Here is an 18071-nt window from a genome sequence, read left to right as displayed (position 1 = left end):
GCTGATTAATATTCAGCTCATGTCCATGTTTCGTCAATAATAGCTTCAAACATCCAGCACGTTAGTGTACCAAGCTACAACAATTTAGCAAAAATTATGTAATTTCCAAAATATAGCAACATAAAGTAAAATTATATAAAATTAGCATTTAATTACTTAAAATTACAATCTTTCTTTAATTTTTCCCAATTTCTCAAACATGCACTAAAAATACAAAATTTGCTATCAAAATACTTTGAATTTGCATAATTTCCAAGTTAAAAGGTGCTTTAAAAGTCTATATAATTTAGAGTTATCACACCCCAAAACTTAATTCATTGCTCGTCCCGAGTAATGCTCAGATTGCAAAAAGAGGTTTAAAAAAATCAACCTTGAAAATTTCTTCAAAAATCTTTTCTTCCCAGAATTTTGAATTTAGTACAATTATACTCAAAGACAAAAATTCTGAAATTATGTAACTTAAGTATACACATTGTTCAATTATTCTCAATTATTATCATGACAACAAGAATATAAAATAAATGCTTTCTTAATAAATATATACTAAATTCTTACATATTAAAATTTATTCCCTCATTTAAGATTAAGTCGCAATTTCTAAGTTTAATTATGCCTTCATAAGTTGAGTTTAGCAATTTCTCTCCACTAATGTAGTCAGTACAAATATCTGAATCAATAGATCTTTTAAATAGGTTGTAATGTGGCTTGGCTAAAGGTAGGTAAAAGATAGATAATTTTAAGTTTAAAAACCTTATACTCAACTTGCATCAGACCTTCAGAATAAATGCCCCAAAATTCACCAACTATTTTTGAACTTGAGTACACATGTTGCTCGTACATCTATTTTTGAGTACATATGCTTTTTTTCAACAAACTCGAGCATATTACTACATATACTACAATATTTTTTAAGCATTTGGTACTTCTTCTCAACTCCCCAAACTTATTTTCAAAGAATATTCTAGATAGACTGAGTCTAATATTTTGGACAATTTAAAGATAAATATTAAAGAATGGATGGCTTATTTATGCAAGGTTCCAATAAAATTAGGTCATATAGCTCAAATTCAGGTTTCAAGGGATAAATATTCATTAAGGTTGGCTTGAAAGGCTCAAATGGTCCAAACAAAGTCTGCCTAAATCATTTTCAAAATTTTATGCCTCGTAGGATTTCACCTCAAGAAATTACTGAGTCAACTTTAGAGACTTAAACTTTCATTCATGCTTAGCTTTTCTAAGGAATTAAAAAAATTCATGGTTTGATTTACATATTTTATTAAGACTAACATTTGTGTCATAATTCAACTAACATAACAATTATTGAGATAATAGAACTTTATTTGTACTAAAACGTAACATAATCAACAAAAATTAAAATTCTTGGGCAACACTTAACTCAATCACAATTTGATAAGAAAAATGAATTGTTGAATAATTCAATTTTTGGTCCCCCTACTTAAAAATAAACAATGTCCTGATTTTTTGAAATGAAATATGTGAATGTGAACTGTACACCAAGTAGGATCCCAAGAAAGGGAGGTGACTCAAATTTGATTTCTTAAGTACCAAGCCTTTCCTCGACAGATCCAATACTAGACATGTACATCTCTATTACCACACTTTTTATTTTTCGAAAGCTTTAAGAACTAATGTGCAAATTTGCTCAATTTTATTAATTCTTCTAATTTCATGTTTTATTATGCTAAAGATGTAAAACAATAGTAAAGGAAAATGAAATAAAAACACAACTGAAAATATAAAATAAAGAAAAAGAAAATTTAAGAGAACTCCCTCCATTTTATTTAGAATCATCGCTGACAGTGACAGTGTCAAAGGGCCATCTTTCATGCCAACCATACTAATCTAGGAAGTAATCGTACTCTTTCCTAGCAAATCTGTCAAACATTTGACTAGGGAAAGAAAACCAAAATTGATTTTTCTTGATGGTCTTGTTTAACTTCCTATAATTCATGCAAATCCTCCAACCTATGACTTGAATACCTAGGATAATCCATCTGATACCCTTCCTATGCCTTTCCAATACCATAAGTGTCTCATCTTCTTGATTCCTGGTGAACTCAATTAAATTCATGATAGGTAAAATTGAAGATAGACCCAAATAATCATATTTCAAATGAGGGTACACAATCTTAAGTTCCAATTCAGCTGGCTCTTCAATCAACACTTTTTGTTTTGTGTACTCCCGAGATGATAAGTCTAATGATTCCAGTAGAACTTCCTGAGTGAAACCCTTTAATTTAGCTTCTAGAACAGTCAAACATTCCTTGTCTTTATCATCACTTGACAAATCCACTAGTAGAATACGTTCTAATAAATCGTTTAGAGAGTTGAGTTCCAATTTTGTAGAAGTTTGAAATTCTATCTTGGAAATAGCAGAGCAGTCTTCCACTATATCTTGGGATTTAGTAGCATTGAAGATATTACAAGTCACTCTATCATCAAAAATTTCTTTAAATTAAGTATTTTGCTGCTACTTCTGGAATTGTTGAGGATATGGCAGTGGTGGAATCTTAGCTTTAACAGGAAAACTCTTCTATGGTAATTTCTCTGCATGTGACAAAGGTGTTAGATTATTAGAACTGACTGGTTTAGAGTTTACCTCATCAAGGATCACCGAATCCAACTTCAATGAATTAGGAGCTTAAACACTTGGTTGAATTTCCTCTTTGTCTTGAGCTATAGCAGGTTCATCTTCAACCTCCACCACCTTGGAGTTGAAGTGATCGCTTTACAATGTTCATTGCCTGAAATTCTCGGATTTCCAATATTACTGGGCAAAGCTCCTTAGGGTCTATTTTGAATTTCATTGGTTAGCTGACCCACTTGATTCTCCAAATTTCTTAAAGTGACATCATACTTCACTATGCATGCCTTCAGCATATTCTCAGGATCACTTAAAGATTTAGTTGGTGGGGATTGTTGCACTTGTTGAGAATATTCTGACAGATAATATGGTCGAGATAGCATAAAAGAGTTGCTAGGGTTCGCCCATTAATTATTCCATGGAAATTTTGAGTCATACTACCATAAAGAGTTGTAAGAATTTGATTGTGGACCATTCAAATTCTAATTTCCCAAGTAATATTTTAACTCTGGACTCGATAGGCAGTTTTTAAAAGAATGGCCATCTCCACAGTATTCATAAGAAATATTCTCAAACTGGTTCAGCTACTGACCTATCAGATTACTATTGAAACCACTAACAGTTATGTTCTTAAGCATAAAAGCCATAGAGGATACCTAGGCTGTCAAAGAAGTATACGCATTGACTTCATTTACTCCTGCTAGTCGTTTTCCAGATGCTACTTGGCTGGATGGCCACTGATAGTTATTACTATCAATTCATTCAATAATCTCGTAAGCCTCGTTGTAAGATTTAGAAAAAAGGGCTCCATTTATTGAAGCATCCACCATCATTATAATATGAGCATTAAGACCAATGTAAAAAGTCTCCATTTGAATGCAACAAGGAATGTCATAATGAGGACACTTTCGTAATAACTCCTTGAACCGCTCTCATGCCTTATATAAAGGTTCTTTGTCAAATTGCTGAAATGAATTGATTTCATTTCAGAGCCTAGCACTCAGTGATGGGGGAAAGTATTTCATTAAGAAACATTCTACCAACTGTTGCCATGTAGTTATGAAACCAAGCGGTAGAGAGTGCAACCACGCTTGTGCTCTATCTTTTTAGGAGTATGGAAATAATCTTAGTCTCAAAGCGTTCTTGGTCACCCCAACTAATGTGAATGAATCACTGACTTCCATGAATAGTCGAAGACGATGCGGATCCTCAGTAAGCATCCCACTAAATTGGCCAATTTTTTGAAGCATTTGGAACATCACAAGCTTCAGTTCAAACTATGGGGCCACAAATTTGGGTTTCACAATACCCGAATTGAGTTCATCGAAGAGAGGAAAAACATATTGCTGAATGGCGTAGTTTCTATCATAGGTAACAAGGATTGGATTACAAGCATTAGCAGCTCCATTCCCTTGTACTTCTTTTCAATTTTAGGGTCTGTTTCTATGGCTTGTCTCTAGGTTAGTCTTTCACGTCTCCTTTGTCTAAATGTCAGCTTGATTTCAGGGTCTAGAAGGGGTAAATTGATGATTCGATCAATGCTCATAAACACATGGAAAGAAAATCACAAAAATAAAATATTAATTAAATAAAAAAATAAATAAACCAAATTGCAAAAAAATCACAAATAGTGATTAAATTAACAATCCCGGCAATAGTGCCAAAAACTTGGTTCGCGACGGAATGTGCAAGTATACACAATCGTTATTAAGTAATAAGTGAGAAATGGAATGGAATGTTTAGTAGCAATTCACAACATTTAACAACAAGAACATGAATAACTTTAAAAAATTACAACTCTTAATTCAATTCATTCATCATCATGCTTAACAAATGTTCTAGAAAAATTCCATGGCAACTCGATTATTTATGAACTTGGAATTTAAAATCATAAGCTCTTTCGAGATATTATATTTATCACTTAGAAAAGCGTGCATACATCCATGTCAACATTTAAATAAACATTCCTTAGAATTTATGCAAAGTGTGAGAGCAGTCAAGTTTGAAATAATTTAATCATATTTGAATCATGAAATTGCAATCACCCAAGTTGAAACAAATTAATTCATTATCATTAATGAAAAAGAAATCAAATAATTTTCAAACGTGTTTATAAACTAAGAACAATTTAAAGAGAAAGGAAGAAGAAACTCTGAGATGAATTAGGTGATCTCCCGAGAACTATCCGTGGTGGCCTCCTCTGATTTTTGTCCTGCTCCAATGCAAATTACTCCTCAATGTGGCCGGCCAAGAGAGCTTTTCTCTTAAGAACTACCTACTAAGGGAACTCTCAAAGAGAGGATGGGAAATTTGAATGGAAACGGAATGCTTAGGCGTGGGAAAGAAAGGAGAATTAAGTGAATGTGTTCCATGATTGATGAATGAATAATGGTATTTATACCTGAGAGAATGCTTGAGAGTTTGTAAAAAATAGCGTGAACATCCCTTTAAAGTCTCTCATGCAGGGTCAATCATAATTTGTGGAAAGAGAGGTTGATTTTTTCTTGATTTTAGCATGATTCTTGCTTGATTGAACAGAGGGGGCTTCATAGCAACCGTGAGAATTTTTTGAGACTATTTTGTGTTTTTTCACACATTTAGGGACCCTTAATTAATTATTGCAAGTCTAGTTGGGTTGCTCGTTGTCAAATTTGTACTCTTTCCCCCTTAATGGATGGTTTGGGCTTCAATGTTAAAAGTAGACTTGTTTCTTTCATCGACCCACTTCCAAAGTGGGCTAGAATTAATTCATTGAGTCCAATACTTAAGCTTTTTTGTCCTATGCTGATTAATATTCACCTCATGTCCATGGATCATCCATAATGGCTTCAAACATCTAGCACATCAGTGCACCAAGTTACAGCAATTTAGCAAAAAATATGTAATTTCCAAAATGTAGCAACAGAAATTAAAATTATGTAAAATTAGAATTTAATTACTTAAAATTACAATCTTAATTTAATTTTTGAAATTAACTTCTCATCTATGCTAATCTATGTGCCATACATGTCTTACAATCCTAATCAAAATACAACCATTCATCTAGGCATCCCGAATGTCAATTCATGTGTACCACCCCAAACTCGACCCAGACATTATGGCTGGATCTAGTGATGTCACATGATAGGGTGTTTGAAAACTATGTCGTCGCGTTAAAACCATTTCCATTGAATCCCTTATCTTAATATCTTATTAGTTCCAAAATTGTGTTGCTTATTTAATCGATAGTTTCAAAATGTTATTAGTTTTCGGAAGCTTTTAAAACAGATTAAACAATCGTGCATTTAGGAAAAACATTTGTTTCTTTTCAAAACTGAGGTTTCCTACTACTAATAGTTGTAATCCATAAGGTAAAGATAATTAAAACCCAAAACCAAAGTCTGAAAGTCCAATTACAACCCAAAAACTTAGCCAGTAAAAATAGAATAGAAATAAAACCAATTATCGTATATATGGGTTAAAAACCATGAAAGTCCAAAACATGGTCACCGCCGAGTCCTCCGCCGCACCGATTTTTCTAGATCTGGGGATTACCTGTGCACATTTAAACAAAAGGGGTGAGTTTACGAAAATTCATTGTGTAATCCCATAGAAAACAATCAATAGCAAATCACGGTGCATAGTTAAAGCAGTCCTGGGCCTAAGCCCATTTTTAGTATCAGTAACAGTTTGGGCCTTAACCCATCTCAGTACAGTTCAAATATGCAGTAGGGCCTTAGCCCATCACAGTATCAGTAGCAGTCATGCACTATTCAGTAACAAAGCCCTAACCAACTAGCCTCTACACCCCTCTCCGTTCAACCCTAAACTCCATGTGGGGATCAAATCAACCCACCCATCCCTACACTCCAAGTAGTACCGAATGCAGCACAAAACAATAATTTGCAGCTGAGCTGCCAATATGTTAGGCTTAAGAGCCTCTCAGTACACTTCCTCCAAATATAATTAACCCAACCCCATACAATGTAACATACAAGTCATAACATGCTATCTCAGGACATCAGTACATATAACTAGTTCAGTATACAAGCATATTATCATCATGCTCAACACATATATAAATCAAACAGTCAGTTCGTACAATTAGGGGTCTAAGTGATGCTTACCGACCCTACAGTATGTTCACAGTTGACTTGGGCGACCCGTGCAACCTTAGAAATCAATTCAGTGAAAATGGGTTCACGCGCCCATGTGGTCTGCCTGTGTGGCCCACTTGGCCCAAATTGGCATTGGCCGCGTTGTCCTTTTTTAATGTAACCCGTTCTAGCTAAATATTCCTATATGTTTTCACTAATTACTTATATGTTCCTTCAAAGTTGTCTACTTGAGTCATTGTTACTAAATTATTTATATCTTGAGGTATAGAATTTCAAATTAAGGTCCGCTTGATGTCTTTGAAACTAAACTCAAATACCTTTCTACTATAAAATTTTTAGAATTTTTGGTTTAGCCAATAAGTACAGTAAAATCTTCAATCTTACCCCTGTTCTGCTGTCTGACAGTTTCGACCTTTTTTTGCTAAAAATTAATTATCTCTTAGTAAAAAAATTGGATAAAGTTACCATTTTTTTCTATTGAAATAAACTCATTAATAATTTAAACATGTAAATTTTAACCCCAATTATTTTTCTCCAATTTTTGATGATTTTCCAAAGTCAGAACAGGAGAACCGAATTCATTCTGACCTTGTCTCACAAAACTTATTATATCTCATGATTTACAATTCCATTACTTACACTGTTTCTTCTATGACAAACTAGACTCAATAAGATTTAATTCCATATTTTTTCATCCTCTAATTCGATTTCCAAAATTTATGGTGATTTTTCAAAGTTATCCTACTGTTGTTGTCCAAACAGCAAGCAATTTCGACTTTTCGTCGAGTCCCATTTTTTACGTTTCTGGTACACACCTGGTTTTGTTTGAGTTTCGGGTACACACCTGGTAACGTTTGATGCTAAAACAGTCCCTGAGCACTCCAAAGCCTATAATTGAACAAAAAACACTAATTTAATCTCACATAATGTGATCCCAAATTGAACTCGTATCAAGATTTTAGCCCATAAGCGACTAAACCTTACATTCAACTGATGAACAGTAATTCCCACACAAACTAAGACTCCGATTGGTGATTACGATCCCTTGAATCCTCCCCTAATTGGCATAAACAAAATACTTCAGAAGAAAGCTAACAAACGAAGACAAATCACTTACCTAAAACTTATCGAACGATCGCAGACAAACGTGGAGCGACAGGAGGCAGAGTGGGAAAAGAAAAATCAAGAATATAAAGGGTGAAAGAGAGCAGAAATTTGGCAGCAATGAAGAGAAAAATGGTAAGAGGGTAGAGGGATTTTGGGAAAAGTAAAAAAAAAAAAAGATGAACAAAATATTTGATAACCACCCCAATCCCTTATTTCTCTCTATCAAACTCCCCACTAAATCCACTACTCAGATTTTTAGTCCATCACAAACTCTTCTGGATGCACGAGCAAAAATAATGCCCATGCCAAGATTCAAACACAGGACCTTCTTCACACCAACACTCCACTTATCCACCAGACCAGTAGGCCCATAAAAATACCAAAATTTGCCTAAGTCCTGGCTTGAACTTGGGACCTTATACACACACCCAAAACACTTAACCACTGAAGCAGAAAGATATTTGTGTCACACATTCACAATACCCAAAATTAAAATTTTGGGGTGTTACATCATGCATTTTAAACCATACACAAATCCAACAACTAGTTCACAAATATGTATATCAATCAATCATCTAAATGCAAACTTGTTACTACAAATTCATATCCAGATATGCCAATTCAATTACCACATACACATCTTAAACCATTTATTAAATCATATCACTTCAACAAGTTAACATTACCAAAATCGTGAATTAGGTAAGTTTCAACTATATACAACATTCAAAGGCAGCATTTGTAAAACACCTATGTACATACCACAAATTCGAACTTAAAATGATTAAAAATCTACCGATTCAAAACCAAGATAGTGTGAGCTTTGAACAACCTGCTTGACGTGTTTCGCAAGGAGAAATCTATAAGGGAAGGGAAAACAACGAAGCATAATGAAAGTGTAATAGACCGTTAATTAGTGCTGCTAGAAATAATGGTTTCGAGGTTGCAATTTTGATGAGTGAGTCTGTAAATATTATTTATTAAAATTTATGAGTTCAATTATAATGTTTATTAAATTTTGATTTGAAAATTTTTGTTAATTGAACAAAAATTTAAGTCTAAGTGGTTTGTCCCTAAAGTCAAGTGGTTTTGGAAAATGAGGTTTTGAGACCTCATTTCTTTAAATCGAGCCTGTAAATATTTTTATTAAATATTTATGAAGCTATTATTTTAGAATGTTGAAGTTTGGTTCAGAAATTTTAATGACTGGTTGGTTAATTAAGGTAAAAAGGACTAAATCATAAAAATTATAAAATTTAATCCATGTTGATTTTTAATGGCTAAAATGCATGATTAATGTTTATATAAGGATCTAAATGGTAATTAGACCTTAGTATATAATAGTGGAGTACAAGTGCTTTGTTTTAAGTGATAAATTGTTAAAATAATTATAATTAATTTATAATATGTTAGAATTAAACAAAACAAAACCATTATTTTGTTTATTTCTTCATCTTCTACTGAATGTAAAGCATGGAAACACCATATAAGCTTCAAATTTGGCTAAATTGTTCCTCATGCATGGATATTTAATTGAGGTATTTTTTGTAATTTTTATATTTTTGAGATCGTTGCAACTAGGTCCAACTAACCCGTATCTCTATTTTCAAAACTGTTGAAGTTTTTTGAAATTACCATTGATGATTTTTAGGTGTTATTGATGTTAAATGGAAGATTTTGAAGTTTGGAAATGTTTTAGGACTACTTTGTTAAGTGAATTTGGTTAGTTTTGCATTTAAGGACTAATTTGTAAATTTGTTAAACTTAGCATGAAAATATTGTAACTTTTAAGTGAATGAAGGCTGATTATGGATTAAAGTAGAATTGGTTATGTGTAATGGGGCTTAAATGTGAAACTTTTAATAGTTTCGATTTTAGGGACTAATTTAAACAAAGTGTAAAAATTCAGGAAAATTTGTAAAATGAGAATTACAAGTCATATACAAAATAATGAATATGATAATGTATTTCAATTTAATAAATTGAATTTGATTATTATATAGGTCAAGGATTGAATTGTACAGAGGAAAATCGGAAAAAAGAAAAATTGTAGAATAGACCCTACAAATAAATTTGCTTGTTGGTTGTATTAGGTAAGTTCATAGAATATATATAAATGTTCATATGTTCATGTGATATGTTGTATGAATTAGTTAATTAATCTATTGTTAAATTATTAATATTGAATTGAGGATATTAATTGTTTACGATTGAATGTAAGGTGAGTAAGAATTACTTGAAATGTGATGAATGTATATATAAATATTTATAATTTATGTTATTTTGAATTAGATTAAATTGATACATGGTTGAATATTTAATATCAAATTAAAACTATAAATCGTTTACAATTAAGTATAAGATGAGAGGGTATTTAATTGGAATTGATGAATGATTGTGTAATTTGAGTTATACAATCTTGGAATGAATGTAACAGATTTGTAGCATATGTATGAATATTATGGAAGTGCCTCTAATTTATAAATGTTAAAATTTTGTTTAAATGTCCTTTTGTTCATAGTAAACGATTAGGATACGATTGGCATGCCAATAGGGTTAGAACGCACACTTGTACAAGTTTGCACTTCAGTGCCTCTGTTAACATTTCGATGCTCTCTTGTGTGTTTTGTACCCGAGTATCCGAATTACTTTGCTATAGTTCATTGGGCCATATGTTGAAAGAAAATATATGTATTAGATTCATGAATTATTTGGAGATGATATATTTATCTGACTATTGAAATTGACTAAATAATGATTATATGTTTAAAGGTTGTTTAAAACGATATGAAATATCTGGAAAGTTTATAGTTATAGATGTGAAACGCTTGCTTTGTAAATGTGATATTTGTGATAGACTCATGTGTTCAAAAGAAATGGAATATTAATATGAATTGGCATGATCACATGGTTTATATGCTTTATATGTCGAATATTTCCTATTGAAAGATATGAAAATATTTCATATTAAATGATTGAGAGATTATACAATTGATATGTGAAATGCTTACCTAATTGTTTTCAATGTATTGATAGGAACTCGTATTAAATTTAGTTATATTCGTTTACTTAATTGTAAACTGAGGTAAGCTTTTTGTTTAAATATCTATGAACTTACTAAGCTTCTTAAGCTTACTCATTTAATTCTTGTTTTTTGTAGTTGACGTTTTGCGGAACTGGTTGAACAGATCAACTTCTAAGCTCACACTATCCAGCCTTTGCTTGGTAGTTTCTAACTTGACTATTTTGGTTTGTGGCATGCATATAGGGCTTTGAAGTTAATGAGTTTAGACTTCTAGTTGGATTTGTAAATTTGGTTCATAATGTTATATAATAGTAATATCATGTTTTCTGTTTAACTTGTGATGTTGGTGGAAAAGTCTATTTGAATTGTCATGATGGCTATAATGGGTAGAGAAATGTTTTGTGTCATTAATATGGAAAGCATGAATGGATGTTTGTTACATTGATATGGTAGTAGCTTTGATGTATCATTTATGCATAAATATGAAATGGACATTATGGTCTAAGTAGTTTATAGTTTTGGATAAATATGTTGGTCCTTGATATGTGGTATAAAGGAATAAGCTTAGCATTTGGTATTTGGATCTTTAATGATGTTTGAATAAGATTTACTAGATGGTTATGTTTTTGGTTTTATTACTTGTTAATAAAGATAAATTGTGGTGTCAATAGGGCATATTGGTTAGGCATTTAGGTTCTGTGGTTTTGGTATGATTTAGGCTAGTTCATATGTGTTTTGAATAGGTGAAAGTGGTTGGAAATGGTTTCGCTTGGGACCTAAGTAATGGTTCATCAATTAGCTTGAATGTGAAGTCATTTGGTTGCACACGGCATGAGACACGGGCTGTCACACAGCCGTGTGCCACACACGGCCACCCCACACGACCATGTGTCTTATTAACTTTTAGGTGCAAGATTTTCCACATGGGTTCAATTTGTTACATGACTAGGCGACACGGTCGTGTGACTCTATTTTAATTTCTACACAGTTTGGGGACACGGGAGTGTGAAAAAGTCACTCGGCCATGTCTAAGGCCACGTGGGCTGGTCTCTTCTACACGGTCTTATGACCCATTTTTTTAGTTTTTACTCTGTTTTCATATCTTGATTCAATTTAATCCTTGATTGTTTCTAAATCATTTTTATGGCCTTGTAGGCTCGAATTAAGCTTCGTATATGATTGAATGATATGTTTATTAAATGAAATTATTTTTGATTGTTTCAAAAATATTTTTTTAATTGAAGTGTTCTACTTGTGTTCTGTTAATTGTTGTAATTTCCTGTAACCCTAATTCGATGACGGTGACGGGTGTTACAGAAAGCTTAGTAAGTTCATATGAAATTTACTTAACTTACCTTGACAATTCAATAAACTAAACATTTTAAACCATTCCATGATATGCATGTACCTATTTAATTTCATTTTTCAGATGCCCCTAAAATTTTACATTATATTCAATTTAGTTCCTAAAATCAAAATAGCCATAACTTTCAATTTTGAGCTTCGGTTTCAGAACCAATTTCAATAATGTCCTTTTAGGACCTTATACTATTTATAATGAAAAAGAAGTTGCGTCAAATATTCAATTTATTCAATTTGGTCCTTTCAAACAGAACTAACAATTAAACTTTACAATCTAGTCGTTTTTCACATCTAAGCTTACAATTTATCAATTTAACTCCAATTTCTTCAAGAAACCATCAATGATAACTTTCAAAAATATTAATAGTTGTTCGAATTGGTACATAGGTAGCTAAATCAAGCTCCCATGACTTCAAAAAACATAAAAATTACTAGGAAAGGACTTAAATGAACTTACCTATTTGTTGTTGAAAGTTTGAAAGCTTCGAACCCTATTACTTTAATTTTTTCTATGGTGAGGAAGAAGATGGTGAAAAAAATTGGTTGCTTTTCTTTTAATTTTAACATATATACTTTAATTAAAACTTAATTAACCATAATTTATTTAATTAAACCTTAATTATTTAAAAGTTTATTATAATTAGCCAAGTTAGTGGATTTTTAATGCTATCCATCGCCGTTTGGAAAAATTAAAATGGTCTAATTGTCATTTTGAACCTTTATCTATTTAAAATCTAGTGATAAAACTTTTACAATTTAGTCCCTTTACCTTAATTAATTATCGATTCAACAAAATTACTGGACCAAATTTTACTATATTTCTATAATAGCCTCTAAAATTTTAAATATTAATATTTACAAACTCAATTTATGGAAATGGGGTTCCGAAACAACCTATTTCAGTACCACTAAAAATCAGGTTGTTACACGTACATAGGACCTACCTAACCTATATTTTTTAGCGTAACTCAGAGAACCAAGATGCATCCAAGTCAATCAAGATGAAGCAAACTTGGCTCAGCCAAATCGGTAATAGAGCGATGGTGGTCCAACAATAAAAGGGCCAAAGATGGAGGCCAAGGACGGTGGCTAGTGATGGTCAGAAGTGGTGACCTGAGATAGTCCGAAGATGGCTGGAAGCGGTGATGACACGAAAATGGTGGCAAAAGATGACGACGGTGACAGCATGAAACAGTACCACAGTAGCAGTCTGTGGTGGCAAAATAAAAGACCCAAAGTATGCTTATATATGTGGTAGCATGATGATATTTATTTAACTCCGAATGTATGTTCTCATATGCATGATAAGCATGTCATATAGTTTAGTGATAGAATGTCAGATGTACTTGTTATGCATATATTAATCATTCATGACTGAAACCGAACATTAAAAACCTTGCATGTTTTTAAGAGATTAAGGGGGAGAAGGGCCCTAAACAAGACCTGCGGCATCCATCAATGTTCTCTTGTGATGACATGACAATTTAACTACCCCACAGTAGGATTGTCATGTGGATCTCACTAAGGATATTTCTTGAAATTAAGTAGAACTCTTTTGTAATCACATGATAGTTGGTGACCCTATTGTAGGTATTATCATGTAATATAACAAGATTTTATTTCTTCAAAGAGAACAACTAGTCACAACATGTTACTCAGTGAGATTGTCCCACGATGACTCATTTGTGGTACATGATCTGATAGGTGTTGTGTTGATGGTTATACACTCAAGATCTTCTGGTTAAGTAACTTCCCATAAAGCTCTACTTAAGTTAGAATGATGACCAAACGTTAAACGATTATTAGTATCTATGAATGCCTAAGGATTTAGGTTCATGTACTAATTGGATGGAAATCCATGTTCTTACTAGTTGATCAAGATTACCCCACAGTGACTTGATTTAATGGGTGTAGGAATTATCATTGCAACGACTTACAAATTTTTTCAAGGTTTAATACAAGAAACACGCATCATCTTAATGCATATCGTAAAGTTGCAAAATATTTTCAAATATTTGCTTAATACAAATATATTAATGAATGAATGTTTTATTTTCAGTTAGGAAATGAAACCCACTCCTTTATTAAATATACTCACTGCAAAAAAACTAAACAAAAATAACTATTAGGAATGGAAAAGGAACCTGATGATTGTCCTAAGTTGTGATAAACTAAAGATAGTTCTTGACAATAAATGCCCTCTAACCACTCAAGATGAGGCTAGAAAATGTTGGGAGGATTCTGATGAGTTAACTCCTCGCTATATACTGGCAAGCACGACCAACGCCCTTTATAAGCAATTGAAGAGCTGTAAGTCTGTCAAAGCAATTCTAGACAAACTAGAAGATATGTTCAGAGGCCAAGCTATCTTGGCTCGACAGTCAACTATTACTAGTTTGATAAATTACCAACAAAAGTCTGAAACACCATTCAAAGACCATATGACTATTTTTATAGGATACTTTGCCGACGCCATGGGTAATGAGGCCAATTTGGACCAGACCACTCAAGTTGTGATGGTGGTTAAAAGCTTATCCAAGGATTTTATAGGCTTTCGTACCGCATAAAACCTTGGTAACAAGAATCTCACGCTTACACAACTCATGAAGGAATTACAATCCTATGAATTGATGTTGAATGGTGATCACTCAGTTCGAATAGCAGACGGAAACTTAGTTGTTGCTTCTTCCTCAAAAGGGATGAGAAACTGTGCTAAGAAAAGCAAGACTAAGTTTATGGGTCATCACAAGTGGAAAAGAAGAGAATCAAGAAGCCTAAATACTTATTTAAGTCTAAATACGTCTTCTACAGCACGAAAGGGAACTTCAAGGCGAACTGAAAAGAGTGGAACGATTACTTGACCACTAAGGGCAAAGGTATGAAACTCTTTATGATAGAAGTTGCTAGAGTATGCCTACATACCAATCATGAGATTATTGTAATCACATACTCGTTTACCTTGTTTATTAATATAATGCATTGCCATTATTATTTTAGTTTCTTTTCTGTGTATATAAATAAATTGGATTGTAATAAAGTCCTCAGAAAATATGATTATTCTTGAAAAGGTCCTTAGTCAATTATTATTGTGGGCTTAGACAACAATAATGCATTGAGACTAATGTGTAGTTGATTGATGACAAAGAATTGTCATTGGCATATGGATGTCAAAATCAATACATGAGTATGTGTTAGAGAACAACATATTGGACAGACCCGTTATAAGTATGTTTCTTGGATTATTATGTAATAGTCACAATATTACTCATAGTGATAACTATGTATAATCCTCAGACTTAAGATCATCATTGTCTCAACATCGTGAGTAGTATATTTTGATACAGTCAAAACGTCTACCGTAATAGGTTGTACTACAAAGATTGATGTTGGATATATCACAATCCATGTAGTGGGATATGGTTAATCAAGATAGGATTTATCCCTTCTACATAATGGGAGCAATATCTTAGGCCTTTTGATGAAGTGAGACTAGAAATGCATGGTCTTGCTCGAATAAGTTTATATGAGATATCACACTTATTTGTTTATTCTAGTTTGCTCAGAAAATCGAGAAATATGAGATTGGATTATACAAGTGTGACTATTCCATGACTTGTGTCAATCTAGATATTAAGGATTAAAGGATATAATACATGAAAAGATTATCACAGAAAGGTTATGTTGAATCACGACTTCTTCTAACTTGGGTCGCAATGATGCATTTCTAGATGCCACTCATTTCTTGTAATGTTAGAAATGTTCTATTATTACTACCAATGTTACAAGAGCCGGCAGGATCACACCCTATAGTTGAAACGAAGAGCATCCAAATACAATTGGTAATGTATTTAGTTGTCACATGAATTCAATTAAATTAATTGTTGAATTAATTTAATTTGATAGTTAAATATTAAACACATTTTATGTACAAACTTGTTATACACAAATAGAGAACATAGATATAATTAATATATGAATTTGATTCATGCAAAATATTAATTGTATATATTTTACCAAATTTATTAATATAAACAGTATGTTAATTAATTTCGATCAAAATATAAAATACATGGAAATTAATATTCTTTTGGAAAAAATATAATTCTTTGTTCTTACTTTTCATTAATAAGGAATAATCCTATATTCTTTTGGAAAGAATATAATTCCTTTTTCTAACTTTTCGTTTGCCTTCTTTATTAATAAGGGAATAATCCTAAATTCTTTTGGGAAAGAATATAATTCATTTTCTAACTTTCCATTTGCATTCTCTATTAATAAAGGAATAATCCTGGTTTTCCTTTTTAATATGTGATATCAAGGAGGATAAACGGATGATAATCCCTTAGTGTGTTAAGGTTACCAGTTTAATAATTTAAAAGGTCTAGCAACCATTTTTAATTCTCTCTGAAAAGTTCAAGAGAAAGTGGTTGTTCGTTTTTGACAAGCTGGACTACGTAGAGGCTAGGACGTTTTCACTGTGGCATGGATCGACATCAAATCAACAACATTCTTTCAATGTTTTCATTCAAGAAGGTATATTTTCAACCCTATTTCAACTCGATTCGTTCCTCGTACATGGATCATTTGTTGTGGATCGCCGGAATATTTTTTTCTTCTACGCCACAGGGAGTATCAATGGTCACAAAGAAGCTTGCTTAGTGGAAGATTCAATAGACCACTAGGTCATTAATTTTGCAACCACTGGTCATGTATGTGTTTCTCTACAAGGGTTCGAAGAGACGAAAGCTCTTAGAGATAAGAGTCTATCGTTTCAAACCGAAAATGAGACAGCTAGGGTAGCTGAAGTAGTGGGAGATGTGCATCTTTATTTTGTTAAATTTAGGAAGAATTTTTAAAAGAATTTTTTGGAAAAATCCGGTTTGAAAATGGTTTCCTTGCACAGCAAAAAATTAAAATATTCAAAATCGACTTGGTTTGTGATATTTATAGCAATAAATCCTAACCGAATTCATACCCGTGTTTTTAGCTTAGCGAACATTTATTGTTATTAGATTTCAATTAAATGATCTTCTCCCCTATGCTCGTACCACGAACTGTTTCGAGTGTGGGCTCAAACCAATTGAACCGAAACACAGAACTAGAAAAAAGAATTTCCTCTTTTATTTGGGGTGAAAGAAAAAATTCTCTTTTCTTTAATAGAAATTGGTAGAATTGTTGTTCTGGAAAAATATATTTGAAATTTGAGAATATATTCTCTCTATTTTTCGGCAAAGTAACAATCTCTCTAAGTTGTGTAAATAGCTCTACCATTGTCATCTATTTATAAGAAGAGAAGGTAGAACCCTTGTTGAGTTGTAGTAGTTTATTTCAAATAAAAAAACAACTTCCTACTTAGAGATGGAGTGAGGTGGATGACACATCCTAGTATGCCTACTAGGGTTGTCGCCTCTTCATGTTATATGAGGGGTTTTGGGCCTTTCTCACATCGTGTCAAATTACGAATACTTCTTGGGCCTTTTTGACATAGTATTCTGTAAAATGATCCAACCTGATTCGATCTTTCTATTTCTCAAAATAAACTTTAATATTCTATATTAAACAATTTTCTTATCCCTATTTTACCCTGGTAAAATTTTGAAAATTTTACCTTCAATAAAATTTTGATGATTTTGCCCGTTGTAAAATTTTGAGAAAATATGTTCAATATTTCGTAACTCAACATGTTCACAGTGACTGAATGGTTTATTTTTATTTTCGTGCTTCAAAATATCTCAATAACATAAATTCATTCTTCCAATCATTTCTAAGTAATCCATATAGAATTGCAAATGGATCATTTCCATTTCCATTTTTTGAGACCTACACTAATTTCCAAATGATTCCATTTTTCCATTTCGAAAAAAAACATAATCAT

General features: G+C 32.3%; 1 non-coding gene across 1 annotated transcript; it reads left to right on the top strand.

Annotated features, from left to right (window-relative positions):
- Positions 1–3493: 3493 nt before the first annotated feature.
- On the top strand, positions 3494–3600 carry LOC128042797 (small nucleolar RNA R71). Its single transcript, XR_008198308.1, has one exon. It is a non-coding gene; the product is annotated as a small nucleolar RNA R71 (small nucleolar RNA).
- Positions 3601–18071: the final 14471 nt, after the last annotated feature.

Source organism: Gossypium raimondii, chromosome 7 (assembly GCF_025698545.1).
Source record: "Gossypium raimondii isolate GPD5lz chromosome 7, ASM2569854v1, whole genome shotgun sequence".
Lineage (NCBI taxonomy): Eukaryota > Viridiplantae > Streptophyta > Magnoliopsida > Malvales > Malvaceae > Gossypium > Gossypium raimondii.
The sequence above is the reverse complement of the archived record's forward strand: the minus strand, read 5'-3'. Positions and strand labels throughout refer to the sequence as shown.